The 17,952-nt window shown below is 51.8% G+C and overlaps 2 non-coding genes across 2 annotated transcripts; both read right to left on the bottom strand.

The window, feature by feature from the left end:
- Positions 1-3,242: 3,242 nt before the first annotated feature.
- On the bottom strand, positions 3,243-3,315 carry TRNAF-GAA (transfer RNA phenylalanine (anticodon GAA)). Its single transcript has one exon. It is a non-coding gene; the product is annotated as a tRNA-Phe (tRNA).
- Positions 3,316-15,434: 12,119 nt separating this feature from the next.
- TRNAN-GUU (transfer RNA asparagine (anticodon GUU)) lies at positions 15,435-15,508 on the bottom strand. Its single transcript has one exon. It is a non-coding gene; the product is annotated as a tRNA-Asn (tRNA).
- Positions 15,509-17,952: the final 2,444 nt, after the last annotated feature.

Here is a 17,952-nt window from a genome sequence, read left to right as displayed (position 1 = left end):
CCCCCTAGTGGAGACTGAGCAGGAGTAGGGGGAGTTGTTCTCCCACTTTGGAGTTATGATTCAAACTCCTCCCCCAAGGACTGTGACATCACAGAATCCACCACCCCACCCCACAACACAAAGAAAACTAGTGGGGTTAGGAGGATTCTAGCTGCAGACACCCCTTGTCATTGCAAAAAACCCCCAAACCTACTTGCACACACACAAAACACCCTCTCAGGCTATACACCCCCTGCTAGGACAGGACCTCTTGCTCCCACCCCTTTTCTTATCACCACAAGCTGCTCCCAGGCAAGCACCACACCCCATTCACACACTTTTTGTCACTACGTAGCTCAGTGGCAATCACTGCCCCAAAATGACTTCGGTGCAGGCACTCCCCGCACGAACTCCCCACACTGGATTCTGTCCACACACAGAGAATCTCTCTGCCCGGCTCCTTCGGTTCATCTCACTGCTCCCCGTACTGCCACCAGACACCGCTCATCTGCATAACCCCGCCCACGGACACGTGACACCTTCTGTCCTGCTAGTTTCAAGTGAGTGAGTTGCCCTTGGGGAGTGAGCAGGTCACAGCACATCACAGCCCCAGCGCACGTCACAGCCCCAGCCAGGGCCGGCTCCAGGCACCAGCTCAGCAAGCAGGTGCTTGGGGCGGCCAAGGGAAAGGAGCGGCACATCGGGCTCTTCGGCAGCAATTCGGCAGTGGGTCCCTCGGTCCCTCTCGGAGGGAAGGACCTGCCACCGAATTGCCGCCGAAGAAAAAGGCAGCGCAGTGGAACAGCCGCCGATTGCGATCGTGGGTTGTTGTTTTTTCCTCACCGCTTGGGGCAGCAAAAACCCAGCCCTGGCCCCAGCACATCACAGCCCCAGCACACGTCATAGCACATCACAGCCTGGGGCAGGGAGATATTGGGGGAGGGGATTAGGGGAGGGAGAGACCCAGCCCCATAGACCCATAGGGGCAGGAGATATTGGGGTCAGAAGAAGAGGAGAGGGGGGTGGCAGAGACCCAGCCTGTGGTGCAGAGAAAACGGGGTGGGGTGGAGGGAGGTGGGGAACAGAAGAGACGTGTGGAGTGGTGAGATGTTGGTCCAGGGAAACTGAGTCACTCCCAGGACATGCTGTGCAGGGGGAATCACAGGGGCAGGGAGAGAGAACCAGCCCCACAGAGCCCAAGAGGGATATTGGAGGCAGGGGAGGGGATGGAGGGATGAGAGACCCAGGGCCACAGAACTCCCCTGGCTCCCAAGTTTGGGGGGAGGGGGGAACCGCCCCACAGCACTCACTGGCTGCATGGCTGGGAACCAGAGGAGTGGACCAGGCTGGGGCTGGGTCACTCCACTTACCATGCAGTAAGTGCAGGGGCAGGAGGGCGGGACCGGGGCAGAGCAGGGGCAGGGGCCATGGGGAAGAGCCAGGCACCCCCGCTGCAGCAGCTCCCCACCCCAGCTCCCCACTGCTCCACCTTCTCCCCTGAGCACGCCGGCGCTGCCCCACTTCTCCTGCCTCCCAGGCTTGCAGTGCTAATCAGCTGTTTAGTGCAGCCAGCCTGGGAGGGGAGGAGAATTAGAGTAGGGGTGGCGTGCTCAGGGGAGAAGATGGAGCAGGGTTGAGCTGGGACAGGGAGCGGTTCACCTGCACACACATCCCCCGATAACTTGCTGCAGGCAGCTCTGCCCCCGCACCTCCCCCCAGCCCCCTGCCCCAGCTCACCTCCACTCTATTTCCTCCTCTGAGTGTGCTTTTTGGTGCCCCCAACCACTTGGCACCCTAGGCGGCCGACTAGATCGCCTAGTGGTTGCACCGGTCCTGGACACTGCCTATCAACAGGATTTCTCCTCCTCCTCCTCCTCAGTGAGATTAAATCTCCACACCTAGACAGCCGGTCCATCCGCTGCACCATAATTCCCCATGCCTGAGACCCCCTGCCAAAGCCCTGCACCCGGCTCCAGAGAATTAAGTTTCACATCTCACTGGGAACTCAACTTCTTGTGCTGAGAGAGACTCGGCCCCTCTCAGTAGCTGACCTGAGAAACACAGTGTCTGCAAAAGAGTCATGTTGCACCTTATAGATTAACAGACATATTGGAGCATGAGCTTCGGTGGGTGAATCCCCACTTTGTCAGTTGTATCAGTGTTTGTCTTTTCCAAAGAAGTGCCTGGACGTCCTTTTCTTGTGTGACCACGTGGCCTAATGGATAAGGCATCTGACTTTAGATCAGGGGATTGAGGGTTCAAGTCCCTTCGTGGTTGTGCTTGTCCAGTTTTACCTTTGGGCTAAAAGTCCTGCTTCCTTCAGGGCTGGAACCTCTTCTTGGCTGCTCAGGCCGGTGCTCTGGCTTCAGCTAGAGCCCTGGGAAGGAGTTGGGGGTTGGGTGTCACAAAGGCTAGGGCAGGAGCCCCAGGTGCTTCTGGTCTAGCCTTTGCCATTCCTGACTTGCCAAAGAAAATGGGCGGCTGCCCGGGCTAGTGTGTAGAGCAGTTTCCCTCTTCCAAATGTGCGCCAGTCCCTGTGTTTGAGGGGGTTTGCTACATACCACCTTCGGAGCCTGGGTGTTTCTCTGCTTCTCCGCAGCTGGGAAAAAGCCTCTTGGGGAAAAATCTCCTGCCCCACTGCAAAAGTGAGCACCTTGAGTGGGACCAGTCAGAGGCCCCACCATGGGGGCTGGCCCTGCTTTCCTACCATCTTGTGATGTTGGCCACAGAGCATCAGCAGCCGCCCCGCATGCATGCTGGTGACCTTCAGTGGGTGTTTGGCATGGCAGGGAGCAGGCTGGCTGAGTGTTTTTATGCCTGTCTGAAGGCCACACCTAGGCATGGTCCTGCCCTCCTCTAGCCCTGACCTCAGTTGCTCTGTGGCTTTTAAGCTTCCCTTGGAGCTGTCAGCACCAGCTGCCTCTGCTCTAGGTGCCCAGAGGAGGAGAGGTGTGTTGGGTCACTTTTACAGATGCCCCTTCCCTGGTACTGCCATTGCTCAGCTGCACAGAGGAGCTTCCATCCCCAATCCCTGCCTAGCAGCCCTCTGGCACCATTCCTGAGGGCTGCCCTGCCTCACTTTCTTCCTACCATGTCAGGAAAGACAGTTCTCATTATTAAAGGGCAGGTGGGCCAACTAGGGGCAGAAGCCCATTCCATGTTTTCCTACTGCAAAGCCCAAGATCAGTAACTTATCTTGAATGCAAGCACTGCTGTGCTCCCAGAAAACAAGCCACCCCTGCACAAAGAAGAATGAAAGGGCCTGCCAAAGCCTGGGATTGAACCAGGGACCTTTAGATCTTCAGTCTAATGCTCTCACAACTGAGCTACTTTGGCAACTGCAGGACAGCATTTTGGCCTGTTGCTTCTCTGTCTGGGATGTTTTTGTCAGCAGCTGCACACAAAAAGGAAAGGAAAACAAACGGCTGCTTCATACCCCCACCGGAGGAACCCGGCACCGTTAGCTGTGGTGAGTAATAAGTGGCTGTTCGCTGACAGGGCCTGTCCCCGAGCAGCTGGAACAGCAGCTGCCGCCTCCCCTTCAGCTCCAGGCTGTGGGAAATGCTCATTGCCTGGCTCCATGGACGGATGCTGCTCCATGCTCTGGAGAGCATCTGTATTGCTCTGTCAACCCCTCGTCTTCACTGAGCCAGTCTGGTAAGTGCCCCCTGCGGCCTGGCAGCTGAAAGTCTGTGCAGACATCAACCCTCTGGCCAGCCCCAGAGCCAGCAACAGCGCCAGCCCTCCCCCCCCACAGCACCACAGGGGCACTCAATGCACTTCCTGTGGGGAAATGGCTCCTTGGCGTCCTGCTGCTAGAGTGAGAGCCAGGAGAGAGCAGTGTCTGGCTCACCTTGGGGGAGAGAAGGGACCTGATGGGTGCGGCTCTCCCTCAGCCTCACCCGCAATGCTGGTCAGTTGTATTGTCACTGTCATAGTCAGCGTTTTCCTTCAGGACCGGCCCTAGAGGGGTCTGGGATCAAGGACAAATCCCCCCTTTTGTCCCCAGGCCCCGCCCCCACCCCTTCCCCCAAGTCCCCACCCCTGTCCCATCTCTTCCCATCCTGCAACTTCCTGCCCCATTCCTCAACCACCCCCACCTCTTCCCGTCCCTGCTCCTCCCCCTCCACCCAGTGCCTCCTGAACCCCACTGAACAGCTGATCACTGGCAAGTGGGAGTAGCTGAAAGGGAAGAGGAGGAGCTTGTCAGCAAGGCCTGTAGTGTGTATGGGGGGGAGGTGGCTGTCAGTGGGCGCCGAGCACCTATTTTTTATCTGTTGGTTCTGCAGCCCCATTGCTACCCTGGAGTCACTGACATGGCTTCCTTCGCACTCTAGAGAGAGGAACAGAACCAGGGCTATGGCTGATCTATGGGGCACCAAGTGAGTGGCAGAGGCTTCAGGTGCTGAGAGTTTGCCTGACCCCTCAGGGACACAGTGTGAGGTGGTGCCCCAGGGATCTCTATGAAAGGAGCAGAACAGGATTTACTTGGGGTGGGGAGAGAATTGAGAGTGTCTCAAGGTGTTGTACAGAGGTGTTGCCCGGGTGATAGACTGGCTAAAACACAGGCCTCGCTGTGAGCAGGATTCAAACCTGCACAGAGGAAACCTATTGCATTTCCACTCCCACACCTTAACCACTCAGCCATCAGTGAAACAAATCCCCCAATGCCAGAGAAACTGGTAAAGAATCACAATGACCAGGTGTGAAGTCATCTGAACTACAGAATTCCCACCGCAAACCTGGCTCCCAAAGCACGGGGGGGATCTGGGGTTTGTTCTCTTTGCTTAGCCATGTGCAGTCGCACAGAGAGCGCATTTAAAAGTCTCCCCTCCCACAGAGCAGGAATGGGAAATGATTCTCAACTTGAAGCTGATGTAGGGTGACCGGACGTCCTGATTTTATCGGGACTGTCCTGATATTTGCTTGTTTGTTCCGTGTCCCGACTGATGTTTGGTTGGGACCCTGGACAAACAAATAACTTTGTCCTCTTCTCCAGCACACAGGCATAGTCTGGAGGGATACTTACCCCCCCCAACTCTGCCCCCTCATTCCCCCATTGGATCCCTCCCTAAATCCCGGCCCTGACCCTGACCCTGCCCCAAGCCCCACCCCCTCACTGCCCCATTGGATCCCTCCCCAAATCCTTGCCCTGGCCCTGCCTCTTCCCCAAGCACACGGCATTCTTCCTTCCTCCCAGGTTTGCACACGGGCCATGGCCATGGCCAGGAGTGCAGCGCAGAAGCTGCTCCAGCCCTGCAGCCTGCGGGGCAGCGCAGTGGGGCTGGGGGCAGCACGGAGCAGGCAGGGCCCAGGTGGGCAGGTGGTGGAGACACACGTGGGGCGGACACGCTCCTGCTGGGAGCTGCCTGGTTCACCCCTTGCCCGAGAGCTGCAGGAGGGGCCCGGATCATGGCTCGGCTGCAGAGCTTGGAACCCAGGTTGGGCCCAGGAGCGAGGGGATGGGGGAGCTGGGGATGTAGCGGGGGTTGGAGCCGAGAGTTGGTTGGAGATGGGACTGTGCTACTGCCGCTTGGTGGCGGGGGAGCCCTCCAGCTTTTTTTTGCTCCACTCCCCGCGTCCCGATATTTCATCTTTGACATCTGGTCACCCTAGCCTGATATGAAGGGGGATGTCTGGACCAAGGGCCCAGGGACTGGCCTTTGCTAGAGAAACCACTGTCAAGTTTTAGTCAATTAGGACAAGTCAGCAAATAAGAACAACCTGAGGTATCAGTAACTGCTACAGGTTGCAAATTCCTACATGCAGCAGTTTCTGGCACTACACCTGCACAGCTCTGCTCCCCAGCTCTTCTCGGGCTCCTGCTCTCTCCTTAGCTCTGTCCCACTCTCGCCCAGGCAGTTCCAGCTCACATGGAGGATGGGACCCCCTGGCCTGGTGACTCTCTCATTACACTGCCTGGCCTGTCAGTGCTGCTAACTTGGAGCTTTGGCGTCTCCCCATTGTCCCTGGGGACTGTCAGTCTCAGGGTCCTGATTTCCCATTGATCCTTCCCTCTTCTATTGGTGCTGGGAACTAGCCAACCAACCTCGCCCCCCCTCCCCCCGCCCACACACACTAAGTTTTAGTAAAGGGCCAAGAGCCCCCTTACACAAGCCAGCCCCATGAGGGTCACCGATGTGCAGAGAAGGCAGCACAAGCTGGTCCCATGGTGTAACGGGCAGCACTCAGGATCTGAATCCTGTAATCTGAGTTCATATCTCAGTGGGATCTTGTGTTGGCTTGTGGTCATAGGCGACAGGTTATATACATTTGTGGTGCTTGTGCTCCACGACTATTCAGGGCTGGGGGCCCTGCTCCAGCAATATTTGGAGTTGGGTCTCTTCCCCTGGGCCCTGGCCCCTGCCTGGCATCCCTCCCCCTGCCGCGGTGCGTCCCTGCCTGACAAAAAGCAGCATGGGCCTGTCTCCTGCCTGCTCCTGCTGCTGGAGTAAAGGGATTCTGGGCAGAACTGCTGCCCCAGAGTCCTAGTGCAGGCTGCCCTGAGCCTCTCCAACACCCCCAACCCTGAGCTCCCTCTGAACCCTGATACTCTGCCCCAGTCCTGAGCCCCCTCCTGCATCATGAATCCCTCATCCTCAGCCCTACGCTCCCTCCCAGAGGGTGCACCCCTTCCCACACACTCCTTCCCACCCCCAGAGCCTGCACCTCTCCACCCCTTCCTAGAACCCTGCCAGAGCCTGCACCCAGCACCCAAACTCCATCCTAAAGCCTGAACCTTGCACCCCTCCTGCACCCTAATCCCCAGCCCAGAATCTGAAGCCCAGACCTCCCCCCTAAATCCCAGCCCAGAGCCTTAGGCAGGTGGGGGTGGAGTTTGGGGGTCGGAGTTGGGGTGTGGGTTCTGGGCACCACCAAAATTTCTACAAACTTGCCACCCATGCTTATGGTAAAGCCCCAGAGCTCAATTTCCCCGTCTCCAGCTGTGTAAGAGTGAATCTTTCCCCTCCTGCTGGGTGACTCACACCTCCTAGAGCCAGGTCTTTGGCTGGGATGGCCACAATGGGTTAGGGCTCTAGAACTTGCTACCCTGATAGCTGAGATTCTTGCTGCTTCACCTGATGTTCACAAGCTTGGCCCTTGTGCTTCCTACCACACTTTTCCTCTGGCCCACATGGCGCTTGAAGAAAGGAGTGCCAGGGCTGGGATTAATAGTCAGGGCGTGGCAGGAGGGAGGAAGAGTCCCAGGCTGGAGCCCCACACACCTTCTCTCCTCCAGGCACCTAGAGCAGAGGCAGCCCAGCTCTGTGCGCTGGATACCTCGGCAGAGTAGGTGAGTTCATGTAAATACAGTCTGGTCCCAAAGCCTCCTCCCAACCCTGGTCATCAGTAGCTGTCACGGGAGAGCTCATTCACACCTCGCTTACAAATCATCATTTGAAATTCTAAGGTTGGCCAACACTGCCGAAGCCAATGCACCCACATTGTCAGCAAACACAACAGCTGGGTGAGGAAACCCGGCTTTGTCCAGACTTTCCAAACCTATTTTACTTTCTCAGGTACAAGTAGTTTTCATACGTTGTATCTGCTTTTAAAGTGTGTTAACGTTTCAATTTCCATTCAAATTTGCAACCAATGACAACATTGGCAGGGCTGCATGTAACTACCTGACCACTGAGGGAGGGGGTGTTGGGGAAATTTGGGGAAGGGGGTGCACAGCCCCCTGGATGGGGGGCATATAGGGAATGCCCAGTTTCACTGAATTGAGTCTCCTACTGCAGCACCTCAGTAGGTTACATCAGAGAGGAGCTGCAGTGTCTAGGCAGTGGGATGCCTGTGCCTTTAAGAGCCCAGCCCTGGGAAGCCCATGCTGAGAGGTGCTGCCTGTGAGAGGAGAAATAAAAAAGCCCTCTGCTCCCCCCACCCATGTTTGCAAACACTGGAGTCTCAGCCCACCGGGATAACTGTTACCCCTCGGCCCCTGTCTGTGCCAGGATTTAACCCTCTGGCAGCGCCTCCCTCTGGGCGTAACTCCGGCTCCTCCCCCCCTCCCTGACTTTACCCTTCGGTCCCTCTCCTAACTCTGCCTCCAGCTGCTTGACTCCCCGACCAGTCAATTTCCACCCCCTGCTCAGACCCTGGCCACCCCGTCCTCTGATTTGCCCCCCTTTTCCCCTTTTTAATCCCTGTAAAATGTAGAGGGTGCTGGGTCCCATTCTCTGGAGGGAGGGCTGGGCGCCTGGCCCCTGCCTGCCCAGTGCTCAAAGTGCCCCATGATCTTGTGGATGTTTGCTGAGTGCTGCAGGGTCACCCGAAGGGGGAGAGAGACGCAGTTAGGAGGTGATGCAGCCAAGGGTGCCTCACCCAACACTGAGATGCAGCCACCTCTGGGGTGAGTTACACAAGTCAGCAAATGAATTTGGAACAAAAAACGCAGTGAAAGGACCAAGGCAGCTGCAGGAGGTGGAGAAAACCAGAAAAAGCAGTATCACTGGATCTCAGCCCTGCCCCTCCCCTAATCTACCCCCTAACCTCCACTCCCCTCCCCTCCCACATGTGAGGAGAAAACCCAGGAGTCCTGGTCCCCAGCCTTGCCAACTCCCATATTTTGATATGGCTCCATCCAACAGCTGCCCCCACAATTGCAGAGCAGTGCCATGGGGCACACTGGGGCCTGCCTGTTTGCACAGGATGGGCAATGTCAGTGCCCCAGGATGGGGAGAGATGATGCTAAGGGAGAAGCAGGCAGCAGACAGCTCCCATGACAGAGAAAGAAACGCTAGGGGGTGCTATGCTGCAAGGAGTGAAGGGGGTTGGCAGGGAATGGGAGGATCTTCCCTCACAGTAGGTGCGTCTGTCTCCCTCCCAATTCCTCCCCAGCCCTACGCCAGCCCAGGCTAATCCCAGCCCAGCTGCCAGGGTTAAATTTGGCCTGGATTCCCCAGCTGCTGGGGGTGGGGCATGGGGCTGGGAAGCCTGAGCCTCTACTTCCCCTTCCTCAGACACCGTTGCATGGGCACAGACCAAAGGAGCCTGCAGCACTGCTGCCTAGAGGAAACTGAGTCACCAGCCAGTGACAGACACATCATGGCTCTCCTCATCCTCATCCTCTTTTCCATATACAACCTGGCCAGGGGAGGGGGGGGTAAACTCAGGGCAGTTGCATAGTTAACCTGTGGAACTCCTTGCAAGAGGATGTTGTGAAGTCCAAGACTATAACAGGGTTCAAAAAAGAATTAGATAAGTTTATGGTGGATAGATCCATCAAGGGCTATTAGCCAGGGTGGGCAGGGATGGTGCCTGTAGCCTCTGTTTGCCAGAAGCTGGGAATGGGCAATAGGGGATGGATCACTTGATGATTCCCTGCTCTGTTCATTCCCTCTGGGGCACCTGGCACTGGCCACTGTCAGAAGACAGGAGGATACTGGACTAGATGGACTTTGCATCTGAACCAGTCTGGCCGTTCTTATGTATCCCTTGGAGCAGCAGTGACACCTCGTGGTCATTCAAGGTAATGCACAAAAGGTGTTTCCCTTGATACAGCAGTGACACCCACTGGTCAGGTGGCGTAATGCACAGCATGTGTCTGCGCTCTACGAGCAGTGACACCCATGGACCAGTCACGGTACGGCACATAGTGTGTTTCCCACCAGTCTGGGTAAGACACAGAGCATGTTTCCCATGAAGCAGCAGTGACACCCAGTGACCAGCAGGGGTGGCATCAGACTCTTGTCCTTTAGTGGGGGACTGAGATGGGTTAGACAAAAAAAATTGGGGGGCTGTGCCCCCCATCACCTGGCCCCACCCTTCATGGGGGTCATGACTCTGCTCCTTCTCAGTTAAAGGCCAGGCTCATCTCCTCTCCCCCGGGCTAGGGTTTACAGCAATACAAACTTTATTAAAATAAAATATTAAACAGGGTTTACTTTAAATATTCTAAATCTGTCCAATTTTAGTACTGAATCCAAAGTTCTCTTAAAGATCCCATCAGTAACCAAAACCTAAATGAAAAATTGAAACCAAAAACAAGGCTTAATTTAAAACCCAAACATTAAGAAAAACGTTGTTTGTAAAAATAAAAACAAATGCTGTAAATTAATAATTTCAACATTTTATCAAAAAAGTCTGCTACAGCAGAATGATAAAATAACATCAAATAAATAAGCATGACCACTAAAACCTCCTATAAAGGAATTGAATCCTTGAATACTGGCCAAATCTATATAAAATATGCAGAACTATGTCAAAACTGGTTTTGCAGATCAGCCATTCAAATCCAGCAAATGTCAATTAAAAGCTCCATTCCAACTAAAAAAACCAAAACAACCCAATAAACCAAAACCATCACAGCCTGAAACAAACCTGCACAGAAGCAAAATTAAACTATACCAACACAGGAACAAACGATGTAAATTTCTAATTCTAACTTCTTATTTCTCCCAGGAGGAAGGTGTTTTGCACCTCAGTAACCAGGCTGTCACTGCAGTTTTCCTTTCACTAAATAAGATTTTTACCAAATATAAATTGCCCTCCAATTTCTCTAAGAGAAATTGAAATTGTATCTTTGCACTAATATCCCCTCAGAGCAGCCCCACACCCTGAGGCCAGGGGAGAATCCCAGCTGGTTTGTGCCTGAAGCTGATGAGAGAAAAGGAAGTGAGCCATCTTGGAGCTTTCCGATACCACCTGCGGGGAGCACAGGGATTTGACTGAGGGTACGTCTTCACTACCCGCCGTATCGGTGGGAAGCAATCGATTGCTCGGGGATCGATATATTGCATCTCATCTAGACGCGATATATCGATCCCCGGATGCGCTTATATCGATTTCGTAACTCCACCAAGCCGAACGGAGTTGTGGAATCAATAGGAGGAGCCACGGATATCGATCCTGAGCTGTGAGGAGGATGAATAATTTGATCTTAGATACTTCGACTTCAGCTACATTATTCACGTAGCTGAAGTTGAGTATCTAAGATCGATTTTCCCCCATAGCATAGACCAGCCCTCAGTGACATCCTGGCTAATTTTCACCTTGTTCTCTGCCAGCAGGCTCAACTGAAGAGCTCGGGAGTGACTTGACCATGGCAGCACCCTATTTACATACTAAAAGCTGGCATTTTGGGGCCAATGGGGTGAAATGTGAGTACTTTTGGGGTTGGGACCCACATGAGAAGGGATGTGGACAAACTGGAAAGAGTCCAGCAGAGGGCAATAAAAATGATTAGGGGACTGAGACACATCACTTATAAGGACCTATCCTGTATGTTAAGCTAAGGCAAAGTTAGCATATCTATATTGTGACCTTTTACTCAGATAGGAAAATCGACCTTTATCATGTTACTTAAATAGATGAGTACCCATGCCTGTCTAAGACCTTTACCTAGACCAATCGACAATGGAGAATGGCATAGGAGTTTTTTCAGTGTTATACCCACAGATTTAACAGGTACACCACAAGGTAACTTATGTGCATATGTACATGTCATCAACAAGCACAAACATACTAGCCTATGAAGTAAATGTACCCTAATGTTTTGTGGGGGAGGAATGAAATTTGGGCATAGGAGGAAGGATTTCCAGCCCTTGTGCCCTATAAAAGAGGTAACCCACCTCGCTAGAGCACTTTGCTCTATCATTGTGGCTTACTTCCTCCACTCTCTCTCTATGTACTATCAGTAGGCTGTACTTGTTCTGAAACTTTAAGTTTCAAGGGAACTAGGCTAAGTTCGGTTTCCCTAAGTTGTTATTCTTTGTTTATTAGGTTTTGATTCTAAAGTTTAACATATTCTAGTAAACCCTAAGTAACACCAGATTTTTCTAAGCACTGCATCTTTCAATTAAGAATTAAGAAACCTGAACTGCAAGGCTGGTCCTGTGTCTCTTACCACCAGGTTATCAAGGAAGGCTGTGAGTATATTAACCAAAACTTTGTTGCATATAATGCCATATGTATCTTCTGAATAGCAGTAATGCAACTGTAACTTTGTAACTCAATTAAATTAAATTAAATGTAAGCTAATAAATTAAATTTTCATCAAATTATCCAAATTAATATTATTAGTATACCCTAAATCAGGCTACATGGGACAGAGAGTTGGAGTGCAGAGGGATGAAGGCACTGGCTCTGGGGGAGCAGACTCTGGGGTGGGGTTAGAATGAGAGATTGAGGGTGCACTAGAGGACTCAGGGTTAGGATAGAGAATTGGGCTGTGAATGCTCCGGAATGAGACCAGGAAAGAGAAAATTGAGATGCAAGAGAGAAATCAAGCTGGAGCAAAAAGCAAAGAAGAAGTGTGCAATTTGAGCTCCAGAGGGAAGAAAAAAACCTCTGCTTGTCCCCTCTTACCAAAGCATCTAAGAACCAGATGAGAGACATTTTTCCCCCACTGCAACAACAATTCCAGTTGATCTAGACTGAGAAAGGAACTCTTCTTCTCTACAGCATTAGCAAACCTGGACTGGGTCAGGAACATCTCATCCCCCTACCCCCCCTCTGATGTTCCTGGCCTGGGACATGGGAGGGGCTCCTCTCTTCTCCATTTGGGACATGGCGGGATGAGAGAAGTGACAGGGCTTTACGGGAAATCATTATTTGCTTGATTCATGTGCAAGTCTTAGTCCTTGTTAACCCAAACAAACCATTTATCCTGCATGCAGTTTGGAAGGTCTGGGAGCAGTCCCGTACCAGGAAGTAGAAGGAAATGTAAATCTGTAGGCTTTGCCAGCTGAGGACTGTCTGATAGCAAAAGTCGCTATCCCATCCACCAGCTGCAGTTCTTGGTCTTGATATGGGCCATCACTGAGAAATTTCGAGACTACTTGTGTGGTGCTCAGTTTCAGGTGTGGACAGAGAACAATCCACTGACTTATGTGTTAACAAGGGCTAAGCTGGATGCTACAAGGCAGAGATGGGTGGCAACTTTTGCTAGCCATAACTTCGCATTCAATACCAATGAGTTGGTATAATAGAGAATGTGATTTATCAGGACCATCAATTCTTGGCTTGGGGGAGGATGTAAGCAGGATGAGAATGAACTCTACCCTGACATCCGTTGGTGATCTGTTGTAAAGGCCTTTTGAGGCTGCTGTCATTTGCATGGTTCCACCCACCCCGCATTGCATGATGGGGGTGCTTGTCCAAAGGATCATTTCAGCTGCTGTGGGATCCTCAGTCTCTATCTTATTAGGGCAGGGGTAATAAACTGCAGTTATTCCGGTGACATAAATCAAGGACAGTAGAACGGAATTTAGCGATTCATGATTTCGGGACTCACCTGAACCTTCATAAATCTCGTTAGGCAAGGGACATGGGTTCCAAAATATGGTGAAATAAGAGAGATTGCAAAGGGATGCTTGTACTTAGTGCTGTGGATTTCTTGTGAAATCTTTAAATGCAGGTTTTATGTTCTTTGTGTCTCTCCAATTTAAAAATAAAGTTTTTTATACTTCTAATCCATGTTTAGATTTATGAATAGATAAAAAGTGGTTAATGACTAAATGCAGTTTTTAGGTGTTCTTAAACTGCTGGGCTGTAATCTCTTCTCCACACTGAAAATTGAAAACAACTCTATAGTTGGGGAAAAGACTCCCCACCCACACTCAGACAGCAAGAAAATTTTGCAGATTGGATTCTGGGGCACACTCTAAAACCAGATTCTTAGTCACAGGTCAGCTGGTGGGTTTAGGCAAATTCTGGCCTCTGGGACCAGAGCTGAGGTTGGGGGGGGGGACAGGCCCCCACAACTTTTGTGGCACATGCACCACCTCTGCAATCAACCTTTGCTACCTCACTCCCTAGCACCACACACAGAGCAGCCTTTTACCTCTCAGAACCAAAACATACCCTGAAAAAGATCAAACAGCATAAGCACCACTAACAACAACTCAAAGAGATTCAAAACTGTCTCTACCTTTATACACCAGCAACAACAGGAACGAAACCAACAAGCACAGGCAACCAAGAGCTAAACAAACATCCATTCCAGCCTCCCACAAGCCTCAGGCATTGGGAACCCAGACCCCTTAATGGTGAGTACTTTTCAGTTGAGGGTGAAGCTCTCAGGCCTCAAATGCCAGGTACAGTTACTCTCTCCTTGATCCAAAACGAACAGCAAAATACACTGCATTACTCCTACCCCAATAACAAAGAGACTGGGGATCCCACAGCAGCTGAAATGACCGTTTGGACAAGCACTCCCATCATGCAATCCAGGGTGGGTGGAACCATGCAAATGACAGCAGCCTCAAAAGGCATTTACAACAGATCACCAACAGATGGCAGGGTAGAGTTCATAGCAACCCTGCTTAAACTAGATTGTGGAAAAGATTAAAAAACACTGAACATTCAAACTCACCAAATGCGGGTCAATCCATCCTCATCGTCCTATCCGCTCGTTATACTCCACACCTGAACTTAGCCCTCACATGGACAACATACCCTCCTAACTCAGTGTCTGTACGTTAACCTTTTACCCCCAGTCGGGGCTATTGCACATTATGTATTCCTTATGCCACCCGATCTTAAACTGAACTTCGCACCCAGCGTCTACAGGGTAAAAGCCTCCCTTTTACCCTGTAGACGCTGTAAAATCCTGTGACCAGGGCAGCTGCATAGCAGCCTGCGCATCTGCCTGCCAGCGCAAGAGCGCATAAGGCACTAATCCGGATAGTGCCGGCTGGGTGGCAGGGCTGTGAAGAGCCAGCAGAGTGCCGCAGCGGAAGTGTGCTGGCCCCATAGCCCAGAGGTTGATGGATTGAAACCATCCTCTGCTATGTGTGTGTTTGTTTCTTTTCCCTCTGGGCCTTCCAGCAAGGCGGTGACCAGCAGAGCGGCAAGAGGTGGCTGAGGCGGCGGCCTGCCAGGGAGCTCCCTGGCACCTCTGGCTGCCTGGGCTGAAGGCAAGAGGGAGGTCTGGGTGTGGCAAGGGCCTCCTGTCCCAGAATGACGCCGCAGTGCTTCCTGGTCCCCTTTTCCCACCCACCCCGGCAGGCTGCGGGAGAACACGAGGGAGGCTCTCGGGGCGCTAGGCAGTGCTGTGTGTCTGTCAGGGGAAAGAGCCGAGGCTACCGACTCGACCTGCCATCGGCTCGTGTGGCTCTGCGTGCCGTCAGCTGGGGCGGGCCAGGCTGCGCACGTGACTCAGGCTTGGGCAGCATGGCTGCTCTTTCCTGACGAGGCATGAGGCAGGCCAAGAGCTTTGCACAGCCTACAGGAAAGTGGGAGGGAGGCGTCTTTGAGCAGGCATGTCTCGTCCCCTTCTCCCTTGCCGCTTTGGCGGAGGCGGGAAGGCAGCAAAATGTTCCCGGCTGAAAGTTTTTGTGCTCGGCCTCGAGGATTAAGCCTGAGCCTTCGGCACCACTGCTGGGAAATGGGTTTCTGAATGGCATCCAGCATGCTCTTTGGGCCACCAGCTGAAAGCACTGAGGCCAAGAGGCAGCAAAATGAGACTTTGGAGGCTCCGGGGAAGCAAGGAAGTAGCACAGGGTCATCGCCATCCCTGGGTGGACTCAAACCACCACCCTTTTAGTTAACAGCCAAATGCGCTGACCCATTGCGCCACAGAGACATGGATGGGCAAGGCTGTATGGAGCACAAAAGTTGGGAATCAGCTCAGGCTACGTCTACACTACAGCATAAAATCGAAATTACTAAAACCGATTTTATAAAACTCATATTATAAAATCGATTTTATGCGTCCACACTAGGGCACATTAATTCGGTGGTGTGCGTCCATGGTCGTAGTCTACCATCGATTTCTGAAGCAATGCATTCTGGGTAGCTACATTGAAGGAATGAGATCAATAACTTCGATTTCCGTCCACACTAAACCTAAATCGATATAGTAATATCGATTTTAGGGTTACTCCTCTCGTTGGGGAGGAGTACAGAAATCGATTTTAAGAGCCCTTAAAATCGATTTAAAGTGCCTTGTAGTGTGGACGGGTACAGAGTTAAATCGATTTAATGCTGTTTAAATCGATTTAACTGTGTAGTGTGGACCAGGCCTCAGGGTACGCTCTAGCATATGCATGCAGCTCTTAGATAAGCAACAGCAAGGAACTGGACTGGCATGCAGTGAAAGTTCTGTGGGAAGGAACCGAAAAGAGCACGGGGGCTGCGGTTCAGCGCTTGCATACACTTTCTTTGGCCTGTTTTGCTGGAAGAGTTAGTAGGGCAAAATTCTTAGTCACAGGTCAGCGGGTGGGTTTAGGCAAATTCTGGCCTCTGGGACCAGAGCTGAGGTGGGGGAGGGGAGCCAGGCCCCCACAACTTTTGTGGCACATGCACCACCTCTGCAATCAACCTTTGCTACCTCACTCCCTAGCACCACACACAGAGCAGCCTTTTACCTCTCAGTACCAAAACGCACCCTGAAAGAGATCTAATGGCATAAGCTTAAGGCAAACGACTGCAGCACTAACAACAACAAAGAGATCGAATGGTAAAACCCTAACCCTAAGGCAGTGGGGCTCCTCATGGCTTTTTGTTCCACGCTTTGATCTCACCCACCATGTATCAAGTGTGAGTTTCTCAGGCACTAGAATAGCCTTAACATGGAGTCTTAGGCCACGTCCAGACTAGGGTATTAAAATCGATTTTAGATATGCAACTTCAGCTACGTGAATAACGTAGCTGAAGTCGAACTTCTAAAATCGAGGTACTCACCCGTCTGTACGGCGCTGCATCGATGTCCGTGGCTCTCCGTGTCGATTCCGGAACTCCGTTCGGGTTGATGGAGTTCTGGAATCGATGTAAGCGCTCTCGGGGATCGATACATTACGTCCAGACTAGACACGATATATCGATCCCCGAGCAATCGATTTTAACCCGCCGATGCCGCGGGTTAGTCTGGACGTGGGCTTAGACATTCTCCTTAGGCCTCCTGACATTATCTTACCACTCGAGTGTAGTAGAAGCTGCAAACTCTGTATGTCCTTTAGAGCTAACCCTACGAAAACATCCAGGATTCCTTGCTTATGCTTAGAAAGTGTGCGGTCTCCCTGAAGTCCAACCAGCATCCGGGGTGGGGACAACAGTTTCTTCCTGACAGGGATTTTTATTCCACTCCCCCAGAGTTCAAGCTGATGGGGGCAAGTGTTTGTGCAGGTCTTTGCCTCGTCGTGGGTGTGTGAGGGGGAGCAATCAACCAGGTCTTTTGTCCATGGATGATCCACAGTGGCTTGCCTGATGTCTCAGTCAGGGCCTTCTCTTGTTGGAAAGGAGATGACGCCTCTTCTGGTAAACTAGCATTTCACACTTAATCATGCTTCTCTCCTGACTGGTGGCAGGGTGGCGGTAAGGGGGTTTACAGCTTTAGTACCAATGCTTATATATCACCTTACAACATGGGCTACAGCTATTATCGGTGAGAAGAATGCATGCAGCAACTCACGAGCTTGTCATAAACTCTAAATACTAAACACATTTTTATAAATCGAAGGCCTGTTTTAACCACAGTAACAAACAGGTGAGAAACACTAGGTTCCAGCCATGCATTTGTCACTTTTCAGTAACGCCTGGGGGCCTTGGTATGAGCTGGCACCTGGTCTGCCAATGTCAGAAAAGTATCTTCCCTCTCTTGTCCCCAGGTGTCTGTACTGGGAGCAGTACTGTTCAACTTATTCATAAATGATCTGGGGAAAGGGGTAAACAGTGAGGTGGCAAAATTTGCAGATGATACAAAATTGCTCAAGATAGTTAAGTCTCAGGCAGACTGCGAAGAGCCATAAAGAGATCTCACAAAACTGGGTGACGGGACAACCAAATGGCACATGAACATCGGTGCTGTTAAGTGCAAAGTAATACACATTGGAAAACATAATCCCAACTATCCCTATAAAATGATGGGGTCTTAATTAGCTGTTACCACTCGAGAAAGAGATCTGGGAGTCATTGTGGAGAGTTCTCTGAAAACATCCACTCAATATGCAGCCGAGTGTTGGGAATCATTAAGAAAGGGATAGGTAAGAAGACTGAAACTATCATATCGCTTCAATAACAATCCATGGT

This window comes from Gopherus flavomarginatus, chromosome 25 (assembly GCF_025201925.1).
Source record: "Gopherus flavomarginatus isolate rGopFla2 chromosome 25, rGopFla2.mat.asm, whole genome shotgun sequence".
NCBI lineage: Eukaryota > Metazoa > Chordata > Testudines > Testudinidae > Gopherus > Gopherus flavomarginatus.
Note: the sequence above shows the minus strand (reverse complement) of the source record. Positions and strands in the feature narration are given on the sequence as shown.